Source organism: Panulirus ornatus, chromosome 51 (assembly GCF_036320965.1).
Source record: "Panulirus ornatus isolate Po-2019 chromosome 51, ASM3632096v1, whole genome shotgun sequence".
NCBI lineage: Eukaryota > Metazoa > Arthropoda > Malacostraca > Decapoda > Palinuridae > Panulirus > Panulirus ornatus.
The window spans coordinates 2,612,501-2,617,500 of record NC_092274.1 but is presented as its reverse complement, the minus strand read 5'-3'; the positions used below and the strand labels follow the sequence as shown (position 1 = coordinate 2,617,500).

Here is a 5,000-nt window from a genome sequence, read left to right as displayed (position 1 = left end):
TTCAGGGTCCAGAGAGAGAGAGAGAGTGATGTATTAGGTAGTTGGTTGTAGATAAGTGTCTGTACTTATCACAGTCAGGGCCAAGTAGGAAGTGGTCCTCAATGGTGTCAGGGCCCTCCAGGGTCTTCTTCAGTGGTGTCAGGTCCTCCAGGGTCTCCTCCTCAGTGGTGTCAGGTCCTCCAGGGTCTCCTCCTCAGTGGTGTCAGGCCCCCCCCCAGGATCTTTTTCAGTGGTGTCAGGGCCCCCCAGGGTCTTTTTCAGTGGTGTCAGGTCCTCCAACGTCTCCTCCTCAGTGGTGTCAGGTCCTTTAGGGTCATCTACTCAGTGGTGTCAGGATCCCACGGAATCTCATACTGAAACTGCGTCTATTGTTGTTATCAGTTGCAGTTCAACAGTGAATCGCGAATACTAAATGGCTTTAGCATTTGCATATATGCAAATGAGTTTAGAGATATTCACGTGCATGTAGAGAGAGAAGGAACTGACGGGTTGGTTTTTACATAGACGAACCTGAACTTGTCAATGTATTTACTATCGTCTACATGATTCTCTTCCTCTTCGGTTCATACGAGTTAACCTTGAGCGGAAATGAGGCTAAAGGTGTTATCATGTTGACAGTGGGTACAGACAAGCCGTGGGTGACAGCTACGATGATACAAGCAAGGGTGAACATGTGTGGGAGGGAGGTGACTGTAGTTAACGTAGACACACGTATGGGTCACGGGTGTTTGGGTACAGGATACTACCAGTCATAGGATGGGGCTGTCGAAGGTGTTGGTTGAGAGTTAAGGACAGATACAGCGGGTATGAGACGTGTTACAGCAGAGGGGATACAGTTCGTCAAGAACAGACACATTAACGAGCGTTACGAGACACTTAAGGGCTAGTTGGACGCTGTATTAACCCCTACTAGGAAGGCCCCCTCGTTAAGGTGGTCTGCGGGTTAACAAGGGAAGACCTTAGAAGTGGTGATCAGTACCAGGCCGAGCCCCAGAATGGAGTGCTTCAAGGTGGTGTTCTTTAACCTTCATCGTTTAACACCGGTACGAGGTGTTTGGCGGTGCCCTAATTTGCCACAACAATAAGCTCGTTAAGGGAGAAGCTAATTATTTCGAACCCAGATAATATCGTTGCTTAAATGGGAATAAATAATGTGTTTTTGTGTGTGTGTTTTTTTTCTTTTGACATCTTGCAGGTACACAACCTCGCTACAGGCTATTAGATCTTCTGTTATTTATGTGTTCGCTGTTTCTAGCGTTCTTTGTTCTCTCTCTCTCTCTCTCTCTCTCTCTCTCTCTCTCTCTCTCTCTCTCTCTCTCTCTCTCTCTCTCTCTCTCTCTCACACACACCAGACGTGACCTGGTAAGCTGTTTCCCCCCCGGCGTCTTTTCGACCATTAAACCAAGCGGTTGTGACCTAGCGACACGTCCTGATTAAACTCACAACTGTTAACGACACTGTGGAATACGACGTCATATTGTGACCTGAGTGTTGTGGAGGTGTGTTGTCGAGGCCTGAGGTGCCTGGGTGTGTTGTGCAGGTGTGTTGTCGAGGCCTGAGGTGCCTGGGTGGTGTTGTGCAGGTGTGTTGTCGAGGCCTGAGGTGCCTGGGTGTGTTGTGCAGGTGTGTTGTAGAGGCCTGAGGTGCCTGGGTGTGTTGTGGAGGTGTGTTGTAGAACCCAAGGTGCCTGGGTGGTGTTGTTATGGAGATGTGTTGCAGTGTGTTGACGCTCGACTGGTGACACACACACACACACACACACACACACACACACACACACACACACACACACACACACACACACACATACACACCTTGGCTCTGTGGTGTAGCGGGAGTGAGTGAGGTAGATGCGTGTGGCTCCTGATGTAGCTGTGGTAGATTCAGCGATCAACCTCAGGGCGCGGGTTGACCAGGGCCACACGTAGATAGATAGATGGTGGGGGTCGTATTAGGGAGAGGTGAGAGTAAAGAGGAGGGAGAGAGACAGCTGGGGGAGAGGAGGAAGAGAGAGAGGGGAGAGAGAGAGAAAGAGAGAGAGAGAGAGAGAGAGAGAGAGAGAGAGAGAGAGAGAGAGAGAGAGAGAGAGAGAGAGAGAGAGATTTGTTGTTAGGGGTGGTGGAGGAAGAGTTTGGGAGAGTGGTACTAGTTAAGGTGAGAGGCTGGGAGAGGGGGAAAGGTTTTTGTGGCTATTTGGAGGGGAGGTTAGGGGGGGTTGGGATGGGGTTTGGGGTTGGGGGGGGGGGACATGTGGAACAGAAACGAAGACAAATGATAAAGATGGAATTGCGTATGGTGACTTGAATCACTATGTTCCACACTCTCCCATGGTAATCCCAGTACACTCTCCCATGGTAACCTTAGTATAGTCTCTCATCGTAAGCATAGTACACTCTCCCATGGTAATCCCAGTACACTCTCCCATGGTAACCCTAGTACACTCTCCCATGGTAACCATTGTGTACTCTCTCATCGTAAGCATAGTACACTCTCCCATGGTAACCCTAGTACACTCTCCCATGGTAACCCTAGTACACTCTCCCATGGTAACCCTAGTACTCTCTCCCATGGTAACCCTAGTACACTCTCCCATGGTAACCCTAGTACTCTCTCCCATGGTAACCCTAGTACACTCTCCCATGGTAACCCTAGTATACTCTCCCATGGTAACCCAAGTACTCTCTCCCATGCTTACCCTGGCACTCTCTCCTTTGTCAAAACTACATACATTACCATGAACTGTTACCATCACACAGTGAGCCACCCCATTCAGTCTTCACCAACGTACCACTGTAACTCTGTGTTTAACTCTCAAGTCCACCGTCATAATTTGACTGGCTTAACCATGTTCCCTGACACCCTACCATTTAAGTCTGCTTATCCCTACCATCACACTTCGTCAGCCTCCACCATCAAGTCGTGGTACCAACCACACCACTACGTATTTCCAGGTTGTGTAAGAACTATTTGTATAGCTTCACCATAGAGGCATTTTTTTTTGCCTAGCTGTATTATAGCTTGTGCCAGGTGTCCCCATATAGCTTGTCTTCATAGCTTTCCAGTCTCCACTGCACAGGCTTAGCTTCTAAATATTGCTGTTCGTGTCCTTCGCATATCAAGTAAAGTACAATCATGCCTTTATCATACCTACATATTTGTCTACATCATAACTACACTCATGTTTACATCATCCCTATACACATACCTACACTCATGTCTATATCGTACTTGTACACATATATACACTCATGTCTACATCGTACCTGTATACACATACATACACTCATGTCTACATTGTACCTCTGCACATACCTACACTCATATCTACATCGTACCTATACACATACCTACACTCATATCTACATCATTCCTACAGACATACCTACAGTCATATGTACATCATCCATATACACATACCTTCACTCATATCTACATCATCCCTATACACATACCTACACTCGTATATACATCGTATCTATACACATACCTACACTCGTATAGACATCGTATCTATACACATACCTACACTGAGACAAAATAACTTAATAACATAACAGTTTGAAAGATTATGAAAACATTCTTTTAATTGATACTTTAAAAATCAGTGTTTATCCCAGGTAAACAACAGTTGTGGAATAAAACACACACACACAAAAAAATAAACATAAGTGAAGATGATAAAAATGCAAAAGTGACAACAACAACAACAACAACAACAACAACAACAACAACAACAACAACAACAACAGAGGAGTCGGTAATCTGTCACATAAAGGGATTCACCAACAAATCCCTCCATTAATCACCATCAGCTGTTTGTAAATAAATCCCTATCATACGTATGTGGTGGTATGAAAATCCCTGATGTATCACACACACACACACACACACACACACACACACACACACACACACACACACACAACGCGGGCCTCCGTGGTGTAGTGGCTAACTTTACTGACCATGAGCTCGTTTGGGTTCGAATCTTTGGGAGTGGTATTCATCCTCTCTCTCATTCAGGTCCTTAAAAAGGAACCTGGCTTGGGTGTGTGTGTGTGTGTGTGTGTGTGTGTGTGCGCGTGTGTGTGTGTGTGTGTGTGTGTGTGTGTAGTTATGTGGGACAGCAAGACTGACAACCCCAGGAACGAGGTAATTTTGTTGTTGATGATAGTTAAAACCCCTTCCTATAACAGAATGGCCTCCTGCACTATACACGTGGTCAAACCTTATGTTAATGAGTGTGTGATCATCAGTCACAGAAAAAGAGTTCGGTTGTTATGTCTATTCTTTTACTTAAGAGAGTTGTATTTTTCCCAGGTTATGGCTGGAGGAACATTAGGCAGTCCCAGCTACCGGTTGTAAAGACGGCACGCTGGACGAACAGCCATGCCACATGGAAGGTGTGTGTGTGTGTGTGCACACGCAACACACAAGCCCTCGGTCCCCTTCTGCTTCCAAGGTAAGTACAGTGAGTGGTTTGTTCCCTTCCCTACTTACGACGTGTGTCCGTCACTTCCCCTGTCCTCATACTGTCTCCATTGATGTACCCATTTCATGCCTCGTTTGGATGTATGTCTCAGCTTCCCCAAGAGAAGGGGGACGCTACACACACGCCCAGATAAGCTGAGGTAAGTAAGAGAGGTTAACAAGGAGGCAAAACTGTTTCCTGTCTGTTTCGTTGTGGCGTCCTTTTCCCGTCCACCATCACCGCAGGCCGCACTCTGTCAGTGTCTGTGTCCTGCACACATACTCACACGTCTTCCTCCACCCACACACACTCACACGTCTTCCTCCATCCCCACACACTCACACGTCTTCCTTCACCCACACACACTCACACGTCCTCCTCCACACACACGCACACTCACACACGTCCTCTTCCTCCACACACACTCACACACGTCCTCTTCCTCCACACACACTCACACACGTCCTCTTTCTTCACCGTTGTTCCGTCACAGTCGTTCGCCTGTCGTGTAACACCGCGTGACAGCGTTACG

At 47.1% G+C, this 5,000-nt stretch overlaps 1 protein-coding gene and 1 long non-coding RNA gene across 2 annotated transcripts in view; one reads left to right on the top strand and one right to left on the bottom strand.

Annotated features, from left to right (window-relative positions):
- The window catches only part of LOC139764826 (uncharacterized), a 735,103-nt gene that overhangs the window by 366,139 nt on the left and 363,964 nt on the right, over positions 1-5,000 (top strand). Inside the window, exon 3 of the long non-coding RNA XR_011716481.1 lies at positions 4,318-4,459. This is a non-coding gene — a long non-coding RNA (uncharacterized lncRNA). The remainder of the gene's footprint in view (positions 1-4,317; positions 4,460-5,000) is intronic.
- The window catches only part of LOC139764823 (uncharacterized), a 399,407-nt gene that overhangs the window by 57,950 nt on the left and 336,457 nt on the right, over positions 1-5,000 (bottom strand). The gene's annotated exons all lie outside the window — the stretch shown is intronic.